Source organism: Corvus moneduloides, chromosome 10, assembly GCF_009650955.1.
Source record: "Corvus moneduloides isolate bCorMon1 chromosome 10, bCorMon1.pri, whole genome shotgun sequence".
NCBI lineage: Eukaryota > Metazoa > Chordata > Aves > Passeriformes > Corvidae > Corvus > Corvus moneduloides.
In genome coordinates, this window is record NC_045485.1 from 25,555,231 (window position 1) to 25,567,514 (window position 12,284).

The 12,284-nt window shown below is 42.0% G+C and overlaps 1 long non-coding RNA gene across 1 annotated transcript; it reads right to left on the reverse strand.

Annotated features, from left to right (window-relative positions):
- Positions 1–2,904: 2,904 nt before the first annotated feature.
- Positions 2,905–6,285, reverse strand: LOC116449125. The gene is made up of 2 exons (XR_004242246.1): positions 6,013–6,285; positions 2,905–3,346 (listed from the first exon to the last, which is right to left on the reverse strand). It is a non-coding gene; the product is annotated as an uncharacterized LOC116449125 (long non-coding RNA).
- Between the last annotated feature and the right edge of the window lie 5,999 nt (positions 6,286–12,284).

A 12,284-nucleotide genomic window follows, 5' to 3' on the forward strand; every position in this document is an offset into this window, starting at 1 on the left:
GCCTTCTAAGTCGTGTCTAACATTGTCGTCTCCATCCCAATTCCTTGGCATGCAGATCCCAAAAGGTTTAATCCATAATCTAGCACATAAAAAAATGTTCTAATGAAAATATCACCTGCAGAGACTGCCCTAACACATAAATACTTGATCAGTTGCCTGTTGTGAGTAATTTGTTTTCAAGTAGCTCAGGAATTATCCTTTGGCCTCCGTGGGAATGACCTGGGAATGCCTCCAGAGCAGAGGGAGCTGCAGTGGGATTCTGCACCTCGCTCCCAAAATGCTTCCCTGTGGCTTAATTTTCAGTTTATTCAGGTGCAGAAAGTTTACAAGTGAGGGTTCTAAAATTCAACTTGGAAAAGTGGCAGCTTGCCCTTTTCACTCTCACTCTGGACCTCCTACAAATAATCTCTCTCTCTGGCTTTTAATCGTTTTTATTTTGATTATTTTTTAAACTGGTCCATTTAGGCATATTCACCAGCTCCTCTTTATTCTTCTGAATTGAATTTGTTGCAATGCCTCTAAATGCTTATTGCAGATAGCTCTGCATCATTTCAGCAATTAATTGCTTATTAAACTCCTGGTTTGCTGGGAAATACGTGGAAGATTTCTGCAAACGCTGATGTGGGTGATATTTGCTGGCTGCTGTTAGAAAATTGACAGTAATGATTTCAAATTAGAAGCCACTGAGCCAATTCTCACACAGAAAGAGGCCTTAAAGGTCCAGGAAGTGAATGTTCAGGGCTGTTTCTGCCTCTCCACAAGTTTCAACCTGCCCAAAAATACTCAAAATTCTATTTTCTCTGGAAGAAATATAACCCTGTCTCTCTGGTTCATTACAGCGCATGAAGCAGGAGAAAAAACCCTCTATTTATGGATAATAAACTGGTTTATTGTGCCATTAGTTACTCAAACTTCAATTAAGAGCAGATTTAGCTGAACCCAAAGTGGTTAACTTTGGAGAATTAATGATATAAATCTTGAGTCTCAGGCAAGCAATGAGATCTTAAACTGGAGGAATAGGTCTTTAGGATATAAAGCTGAAAAAAACTTCCCAAAGTAATTATGATACAATTTCTGGAACATTCTCAACGTAGTTTTTATATCAACAGTGACAAATAATTTTAAAAAACCTGGTTTTGCATGGTTATGGTGCAAAATCTATCACATATCATGAAATCTCGGAGCCAGAGAATGGTTTGGGTTGGAAGGATCTAAAATATCATCAAATTCCAAGCCCTGCCATGGGCAAGGACACTTCTCCCTAAACCAGGTTGCTCCACCCAGCCTGGCCTTGAACACTCCCAGGGATATAATTTCCATGTAATTTCTCCCCACTCTGAGGACTTGTTTATCCTGGTGGAAATAAAACAAAAGCCTCTCTCCTGCTTTTACCCTCCTCTGTAACAATTACTGCCTGCCTACCCTCAGTGAGTGTTTCTCACATTCCCTCATGCTCCAAACAGTGGCAGAGTCAGATATTTAGAGGCAGTGGAGGATCTAGAGGTATCACAGCCCTTTTAATTGCATGTTCACCTGAATTTAGATGAAGATGAATAATGGGATGTCGCCCATGTCGAATTCAAATGAGAGGAACTTATCCCACCAACGAGTGAACTCTGTCTCCACAGCCCAGCCCAGCAAGCAGGAGTGATGGGACAGGGAGAGCAGCAACTGGGAGAGCCCCAGGTAGTGAATTTGCCATCAGAAATGCAGCTCCACGTCTGACAGGACCACTGGATGATGATTTTTATTAATTGGGAGACCCTGTGGTAGCCTGAGTTAATCAGTGGCTGAGCAGCTCCCAGCTCCCTGCCAAGGGGACACGGAGCAAGGAGGAGCTGCACTCAGTTAAAGCCACTGTTAAAATGTGCTGTTGTCCAGAATTTGTTGAATTGCACAGAATTAAACCCAATCCTCAACATTTCCACACATCACAAGTGTTATTTTCACAGCACATTTGTGCTACACACGGTGATGCTTCCTCCTTCCACACAGCACCATTAATAGAGGAGTTGTAATGAGAATAAGTTGGATTAATGAGAACTAGAGGCTTTAGATTAGTAGAGAAATAGATGCACTTTATGTATCTCTGATAATGATTTTTCCAATTAAATTTTCCATCACAGTTCTTAGTTTTGATCAATTAAATTCAGACACCCAAGGCCACATTATCACAATGTTCATATGGCTTCAGTTCAGTTCAGTTGCAGTTTTACCACCAGAAAAAGAGGCCTCTGCAGGTGCCGGTCCAGGAAACTGAGGCAGAGAGAGGCAAAAGTTCCCCTGAAAGATCCCAGCTCCTCCTCATCCATGGTTAGGAGGGAACTGGGATGTCTGGCTCCCACTTCAGCCATGCAAGAAAGGGATTTGCTCCTAAGCACAGCCACACCAGTGTTGCTGATTTTGCTTCTTCCTCCTGTATTTTTTCCCTTCTTTAAAGGCTGTTTTACAGAGGTTTGAACATCAAGGAAAAAAGTTTACATTTCAACACTGTTAAATACTTGACAAATCCCCAAACCCACGGAAATTCAGCTTTGAGGCTGGCAATCCAGACTGACACTCCAGCCTCGCTGCCACAGCCCCCAAACTCCCCTTGCTTTTGTGCTGTAAAGCCAGATCTCTTACTTCACTAAATGCTGCTTTTTTTGTAGCTAAATTATAGTAACGAGTGCTCCAGTTTCACTAAACCCCAGTACCTACAAGATTTGGATTACTAAAATGTAACCTAAATCCTTTCTGCTGCTGGTGTGTGCGTTTGAAGATAAGTAGCAGGGTGAGCAGGCTAATAATGGCTTGGAATCTCCTCTGGATAGTTCAGCACATCTCTAATTTCACTGCAACTCTTTTGCTCATTAAATTTAGATGAAGGACCAAGACATCTATTTCTTGCCTGCTTTTTCTTTCTTTTTTTTTTTTTTTTCCTTGAAGGTATTATGAGAGTTCTGTTGTATAAACTCTGAAATACAAGTGAAAAGCGGCAGCCACTGTAGCAGATGAATTGGGGTTGTATTTCCAATTCTGATTGATTATTATGGGAATGATACTGGGCCACAATAATTAAAGACACAGTACTGAAGGAATTAAGGTAAAATTGGGCTTCTAACTCACCCTGCTGTAGATGTGGGGGTAAAACAGGTATTTATTATTTGTTTAGGATAATTTTTATGGCATTTCTGCCACTCAAGTCCTAATTACAATAGTCTTTAAGTGGAAAAAACTCAATCCCAGCCTTTTCTGGCAGTGTTCACACCCAGCCAAGCCTACCAGAAAGCAAAGACCAGAGTGAGCACAGAAGGTGCTGTTTGACCCTTTCCCTTTTGGATTCATCCAGCAAAATGGACAGAACCTGGAAAAGAAAAAAAAGGCAATTAAACAGAAGGGTCTGAGTGGGGCTGAGATTGAGGCATTTAAATGGTGAACGAGCAGCTCCTGCACTCTGGAAATTTCTGGCTACACTTTATTGTCTCAACCACGTCTTTGCTCAGCTCTCACCAGGGTTTGGGACCAGTCATGATGTGAATTTTCCAGGGAAAAATACATTTTTTGGGAATAAGATGGATGATGCAGATGAAAATAGAGAAATGCATTTTTAAAGCGTGATAAAAGCTTTCTAACGAGCAGATGAAACAGGAGGCAATGCTTTTTGTGAGTCCTAGCTTGCCTTAACAAGATAGGAATTAGAGAGGATTCCTGGTGAGGATTTGTTTATGTCAACAGAGAAGTTAATGAGAATTAAATCTTGCTGGATGCTCTGCTGGAAACCAAACCCCAGCTTGGTTACTGGAGTGTAAACACACCCAAACCCCACCGTGCTGGGTGATCCCACTGAGCATTCCCATCCTGCTCTCATCCGAGTCCCACCCGCTCAGCTCCAGCCATCAGCGAGCAATTTGCCCAAAACGGGAGGAATTGAACCCAGGCTTGGGAGCATCAGCACGGAGAGCTCCAGGGCTGGGTTTGCCTCTCCTCAGCTGTTGCTCATTAATGCTTTACTCAATTTCCTAGTCTGGCACCTTTCTCCCTGCATTTGAGGGATTTGCCTTCAAAATAATTTTAATATTCAAGTTCCAGAGGTGTTTGCAGCCTCTGGCTCAGTTGACATTTACTTGTGAGAAACTCAGCTGAAGCCACTGGTAATTTTTATGAGGTGTTGGCATTAATTTTCTCACTGTTCTGCCTTGTTGCTCCAGTTTGTAGATCCCAACATTGCCTAATTTCCCCCCTTTTCACTCACACTTGACAGGTTACTTATTGTTTATTGACTGTGGGGAGTTTACTCTGTGATTTTTGCTTCCTTGGCTCTGGTATCCAGCAAAAAGACTTAATTTAGTTCGTGGAAGAGTGTTTATCTGACCCTAAATCCTTTGTTCCATGTCAAACATCCAAAGAAATTATTGTAACCTTCAGCACTTAGCTGTTAACAACCTCTGTACACTTTCATTTCTGATTAGAAGGGATGACGGAAATGGAATAATATAATAATTTGCTGAGTGCGAACTGTGTAAAAAAATGTTCCCTCCCCTTTTCATCTCCTATTCCTGTGCTCACAGGTCAGGGAAATTCTATTTCTGGGAAAAATCAACGCTGATGAGTGCAAGGCTTAATAAGAGATGTTTTAAATATGTATTCCACATTTAAAAACAATGTCTCAAGTTTATTATTACAAGTATCTTTTCCAAGGTTATCATCTAGCAGCTGAATAAAGAATAAAATCATAATGATGGGAGAGCAACATGATTATAAAGAGGAATATTAATAAATACATTAAGATCCAGCTGAAGGCTTGTGTCAATAATTACCTTCACATAATAACAGTGCTGATGTGCTGTTGCACTCCTCATGCAGACAGGTATTAACACTTCATTCCATCCACATTTATGGGACCTGCAGTAATTGCAGGCTATAAACACAGCTGCCAGCTTGGACTGGTGGTAAATTTATGTTCTAGGAGGTGAACTGTGGTGGCTCTGAATGGCTGTGAGGGCATCCTGTGGGAGAGTCAGGAAAGGCCTGAGGTCTTCCTCACATTTTTTTTCTTGGGTCATAGAATCACAATGGTTTGGGTTGAAAAGAATATTAATGATCATTTTCTCCCACCCCCTGCCATGGGCAGGGACACCTTCCACTGTCCCAGGTTGCTCCAAGCCCCAATGTCCAGCCTGGCCTTGGACACTTCCAGGAATCCAGGAGCAGCCACAGCTACTCTGGGCACCCTGTGCCAGGACCTCCTCCCAGGGAACAATTTCCTCCTAATACCCCATCTAATCTTACTCTCTGTCAGTTTGAAGCCATTCCCCCTGGTCCCGTCCCTCCATTCTCTCATAAATTGTCTCTCTCCATCTTTCTCACAGACTTCCTTAGGTTTCCCACTCACCATTTTTATTTCTTTCCAATCCATGGCACAGAAAATATTGCAGAGGAATCTCCTACAGTGGGAAAAAGTTGGGACTCTGTGATTTCAGCAAAACCTCACTGTCACCTTCCTGCCAATAACATGCAGGTTTATATCCTCAACCCTCAGTCTTGGTGGTCTGAAGCCTTCCTGCAGGAAAATCCTGCTATTCTTTGGGAGTTATTCCTTCTGCCAAGTCACCTCTGTGAGCAGACATTGGGGTGTTTTGCTGCAAGAAGCAGCTCAAGCCTGGTCTGGGTCGTTCTTCAGCTCAGTTTGAGACGAGCAGAGCTTGCCCAGCTGTGGAAATGCCAAAGGAATTTCCACAGAGCTTGGAAAAGATGAGTAAAACTGGGATTGATCATACCATCCCTTCCTTTGGGATCTTAAAACTGTGGCATGTGGGTAGGGAATACAGGCACTGCCTTTAGAAGTGGCCAGCTTTGGTTTAGCTCCTGGCATTAGCAGAAAAAAAAGAAAGGAGATAGCACTGGATCACCAGGAAATATTCCCAGACGTGTGCTTCCGGCAGGTAATTGCAATTCCCTGGAACGTGGTAAAGCAAATCAATGAAGAGGATAAAGAAAATATAAACGCTGAATTTATATTGCAGCATTCACCTGAAATCAGCAGAATCCTGTCCAGAACTGCCCGTCCAGGCTGGGTCAACACCAAAGCTGCAGGTTTTTCTGGAAATAAAAAACAATTATAAAAAACAGTTAAATGGTGAGGTGTCCATGGTCTGGTCATCCCTTTCCAAGACAAAATTCCATGTCTTGCATGTTCCACCTTGAGAAACAGGAGGAATCAGAGCTGATTTAAAGTCCTGGCTCTGTAGTGGCTCTGAAAAGGCAGTGAATGTAGTTCTTAACGACAGTAGATGTTCGTGTGGGTAAAGATTTCTCTTTCACCTCCAAGAAGGAATTGGATGAGGGTTAAAATCACAAAATAACAGAATTAAGGTTGGAAAAGAACTTTGAGATGGAGAGAAACCTTTTACAAAGGCATGAAGGGCAGGACAAGGGGGGATGGCTTCGAACTGCCAGAGGGCAGGGATAGATGGGATATTGGGAAGGAATTCTTGGCTGTGAGGGTAGGGCACATCATCCTCTGGCCTTCATCTTTAAAATCTATCCCAGACCCCAAAAGTTTTGCTTCCCTGAGTGCTGTTAAGCACTGAGACCCTTTGTGACTCTCAGAGAGTTTTCCCATTTCCTTTTCATCTCCACCAAGCTTGAAGCTTCACGTAACCCGTTTGAAATGTGTCACCAGAGAGTTTATTTGGCTACAGGCAGCGTTTTCATGATGGGGCTTGGTTTTTCCTCCAAGCTGATAAAAATGGAATTAGCAGGTATTAGCAACTAGATTAGGCAGGAGGCATTAACAACAAAAGAACCTGTTCAGGTTCATTGAAGCAGATATAATTCTCATCGCAGGTAAAGTATTTTTTTCTCAATAAGTTGTTTATTTGCATTGCTTTTCAGGTATTATTTCTTAAGAAGTTAATTCTTCTTAAGCACAGCTCAGTGAACTCAAGAACCTGCCTTAGACTTTTGTTCCTGCAGAGGAAACCCTCCCCATCCTCTCCTTTGACTCCCAGATAAAATGTCTGTATTCCCTAGAGAGCTTTTTATTCAACTTCCACAACAGCATCATTTCCAAAGCCTCCAGAGAAAAAGGAGTTACGGGACAGCAGCTGCAGAAAAAGCATGTTCAGGCTCATCACACAGGTGGAATTAGTGCTCTGCTGAATTTCTCACAAATTCTGGTAAATCAATGACTTCAGATATCACAACACTGTGGCAGGAGTTGTAAAAAACTGGTTCTAAAACTGGGATATAAACTGGTTTTCCCAAAAGCTGTGTTTTGGTCTCATGTTTGCTGGTTCAACTGTCACCAGATAAAGGAGTGTTCGAATAGTCCCTACTCAGGATGTAAAAACACATGGAATTCCACCCAAATTTAAGGACACAGATAATGAATTCCTTTGGTTGTGACATTTCTATCTTCAAATCTTCTGTACAATATCATGAAAGTGAGACCATCTTAAAATCAAACGAGCTGGAGGGCGACTCTAAACTGGGAATGACACATTCACATTTTTCCTTCAAGCTTTTAAGCATCTCCACTAATAACTAAAATATTTCTGAAATGGTCTGACCTTTAGATTCTGTTGGGAAAAAAAAAAGGCTTCTTTTCTTTTGGGAAAGAGTCTCCCTCCACTGAATCATTTCCAAGCCTCCAGGCAACTTTCAGTATCAAATATCCTGTTGTTACAACTATTTCTAACATCATATTATAAGTGAACTCCGAGAGAAATTAGCCCTAATGTCTAAAATGAAAATATTTTGAAAAACTCTTGCAATTTACGTAATAGAATACAAGTAGAACTTTTTTGATCCAGACCTTCAGCTTTGAGTGATTTCTGTCATGGGACTGAAAAAAGCTCAATGGGAAGGTTCCAAGCCCTGAGTAACTGGGTTATGAACACCCTCAGAGAGATTATTTGGTGGTTTTTTATCTGCATTTCAGCCACAGCAGCCATTGAAATATTTTTCCAAGACAGCTGAGAATGATGATTAAAATAGGCAGAACGTTCATCAATATTTACCAGACAAATATTTCTCAGAAGATCAACAAAACTGAAATGTCAGATTTTGATAGATGTGTTCTTTTCAGTGCAGTGTCTTTGATCTGACCTAATAAAAGGAGGTGACAATCCAATGAATTAGGGTGATAACAAATTCATGTGTTTGTTGTCATTACTACTGAAAAATGTGGGAATGAAAGCAAGAACTTCCTTTGATTTAATTACATTTCTGTAACTGGGAGCTGCGTTAACTGTGAAATCATCAGCCCACAGATTCTCTGAGCAAAACGTTTTTGTTCATTTGAGTCTGGATAAGTGTTGGAGATAAAATATTCCATTTCACAGTGCTGTCTTTGGCCTCTATAATTTGGAGCGTTGATTAGTGGAAATCAACAACCTCAGTTACCTGGTCATGGTCTGAAACTGCTCAGGGTGATCACTTGAACCCAGAAGACAATGGAAATAATACCTGAATTAGAGAGAGCTGTAAAAAGTTTGTCTTTACGAAAGAAAAGAGGACAAATAGAATACTGAATTCTTGAATAAATAGAAGCCAAGCACCAGAAAATGTATTAAAAAAATACTAACCAGCAGGATATTTGGACTGAGATCTTCAGCCACTCTGGAGCATCAGACGCTGGACCAAGCCCAGTTCATGCAGCAATGCTGCTCCAGTCTAAAGCACTGGGCCAACACTGGGAACTGGACTCCAGAATTTGTTAATATTTGTTAACTCCCATAAACAGGACAGTTTGAATCAGCCTGAATACACAACTGCAGTATTTAATGCCTGCTCTGGCTTCTACCCTGTCAGATGAGACTTGCCCATGGTTTTCTTCACCAGAGCTCTTTCATTTCCTTTTAGACCAGTGGTGCATATTCTTACTCACTCATATTTACCTATTTTTCTCTCTCCACTTTGTTTCTCCTCTTGCTTCTAGATTAAATTACAACCAAACTCTTAAAATATTATCACAACCTGGCTTTATCACACAGATTTTCAGTGCAGGCTCTTCTCCGTGACCATTCCCAGTCTCTACACTGTAATTTTTTTTTATTTTTGAGGGAGGTATTTTGTTCCAGATGTTTAACCCCTAATTTTTAACAAACACAATGCCTGGTTAATAGAGCAAAACCAGAAACATCCAATGACAATCTTGATCTGACAGCCAGAGCTCCTAAAACCTTGTTAGCTCCTCTCCCAGGAAATCTGGGAGCTGGCACCTGCTGCAGGAGCAGCTGTTCTCCCCCATCTTACAGATGGCTGTGGGAAAGGAAATCAAATCCCCACTGCCCTCAGACCTTTACTGAAAACTCTGCAAAATCCTGAGCTGCTTGGAAGCCTCTCCAGGACCAGGCTGGGCTTTTGTATGGACATGGGATTTCGAGGCGTGGCCGGATCCCATGCAGGGCACAGGTGGCACCCACAGCTCCTGTCCAGGAGCCAAACCCAACCTTCCTGAGAGCCAGAGCATCCCATATATAAAAATAAAAATATCATCTATATAAATATCACCTATTTCTACACATAACACATCGAGAGAACTCTTGAAACAGAGTTTATATTCTCTCTATGAAATAATTTATATAAACAGAGAAGATCGATGCAAACTATCTATAAAAATAGTTCATGTAAAGGCAGAATTTCTATGTAAACTATAAAAGTAGTTTATATAAAGAGAGAACAACTGTGTGAACTACTTAGGGAATATAGGGAGATATATATAAATAGAATAAACTATATATAGATTGTATAGAGAGAACTTTCTTAATACACACTGAATTTAAGTACCTGAAAATAGAAGACCTAATCAGGAAAGCTGGTTTATAAAAAGAATTCAATAGTAAAATTGAATTTAGTGACACAGCAGCAGCTCAGGTGGATACATGGAAGTCTGAGACTGCTGGGAGTTAAACGTTGATGAATGCAGTGTGGGCAGGTTGGAATTTTGGAGCGTGGTTTTCACTGGAGCAACACAGGACAGGTTGGTTTAATCACATCTGCAAGGTCTGAGAGTGTTCTTCATGAACTGTGCTTCAAAAAGAGCCTGATTATAGAGGTCCTTTGATGGATCTAAATGTCAAAAATCCGTAATTTATGAACTCATCTGTTCAGAGATCCGTGCTTCCCCAGATTACGTGCACTAAAGTGACCATACCCCGAGTAATTCCGCTCAGGTTCTGGCAGATTATTCCTCTGAAGAGCTGAGAAAACAAGTGGTGGCTGCTGCTCTGGCACAGGGAACAGATGTCTGCCATGCACTCCTGCACATCCTAACAGGAAAACTTGGATTTGTCATCAATGATGGATCATCTCCGTGCTGCTCTCCAAATGCGCCTCTGTCACAGCTTGGTGAGAGTGGCCTTGAAACTTTGAAACCTTTAGCAGGTGAGATGATTCACTGTGTGATGGAGTGGCTTTTTTCCCTGAGATGATCTTCTTCCAGCTGAAGGAATAAGAGCTTCCTTGCTCCTTCCAGCTCTCCCATACTGTCTGCAACAGGCACTGGCACCATCCCTTGCAAAACTTCAGACACTACAGGACAAAAGAAGTCTCTTCTGTCCCTTGTCCATCTCCTTTTCACTCAGGCTTTTAAATCCTAGAAAAGTTATACAGTGGCACAAAAGGTAGATAAAAAGTGGAGAAACAAATAAAATATGGATGCAAAATAGAAATAATGATATCACAATGTAATCACAGAATCTCAGACTGCTTTGGGCTGGGAAGGACCTTAAAGCTCATCCAGGCACACCTTCCACTGTCCCAGGTTGTTTAGAGCTCCATCCAACCTGGCCTCGGACACTCCAGGGATCCAGGGGCAGCCACAGTTTCTCTGGGAATTCTATTCCAGGTCCTCCCCAGCCTCACAGGGAAGAATTTCTTCCCAATATCCCATTTTAACCCCACCCTCTGGCAGTGGGAAGCCATTCCCCCTTTTCCAGTCACTCCATCCCTTGTAAATCCTCTCTTTCCATCTTTCTTGCAGCTCCTTCATGTACTGGAAAGTCACAGTGAGGTCACTCCAATGCTTCTCTTCTCCAGGCTGAACAATCCCAACTCTCCCAGCCTTTCAGATTTTTAAGAAGTCATTTTGGTGGGTTTGGTGCTGAACATTGGAAAGGAAAGATCCCATACTCCAGCTTCAAAGATTCCAACGGCACTGGCACAATATCCAGATGATTTTCTGAGGAGGTTGAGAACACATTTGTGGTTACCTAAAGTGACCACCGTAAATCACAAACCCCAGCAGGGAACAGCGTCAACTTCCTTATGCTCTGTAAATGTATTAAAATCCACGAACCCAGCTGACTTTTAAAGGGTTGGTCATCGAGCAGTTGGGCTCAGAGGCAAACTGGCTCCCAAAACAGATGGCTCAGTAACTTTTTATCTCCACAGAATCTACAGGCACATAAAATTAAGGGTTGATTCTGCAGCCAACACCCGGCCCTGGATGTGGTTTTGTAAACCAGCAGCACCTTACCCACTTTCCCATTACTGAGGAGCCAAGAGCAGGGAATTTTGCTCCAGTTTGAGCGGGAATGGTGCATTCCCAGAGCAAATTCTGATGGCTCTGTACTGGTGCAGGAGCAGAGCTCTGCCTGGCCCTCAGGTTTCCTGCAGACACCAGGCACAAGATCTTGATTCATTTGAGGGAAAAGTCATTGCCTGTGGTCCAGGGAAGGCTACATTTGTCTCACTGCTGCTCCTCAGTAAAAAAAACCTGGGCAAGAGATGAAATAAAGCCTCTTTATTTCCATCCCAAGCATGCACCTTTTGGTTGTTTTTTTATTTCCTTTTTTTTTCGCTTCCTATGCACAGCTTTCGTCTCCCAGCTATTAAATCCCAAAGTTAACACCCAGAACTTCAGATTTCCATGATCAACTCCTTAAACACTTCCCAAAAGCCAGGATCTTATTGACCAGACGAGTATTTAGTTCATGCTCAGCACTGCAAAGCCTCAACAATACCTTTGTCCTTGCCTGGGCAACTCAGCACTCATTAAATCAAGGTCTCCATAACTAAATAGACCTGGGCTAAGTGTGGATATGAGCTAAATTACTTGAGCAGATAGAAGAAATCCAGGAAAAAGCAGATAATTGAACCTAAATCCCACAAGGATGTATTACAGCCCTAAACATTCAGATCCTTCCTCCTCCTTAAAAAAAACCAAAGAAATGGGACATCCAGAGCTATTCCACTTCTGTATAGATTTTCGTGCTGGGAGAATTTAGAGCTGTATTTAACCCAGCTTTTCCGAGGTCATGAAGCTGCCTGACTGTTATTAGGTTGGGGGTGGTGTT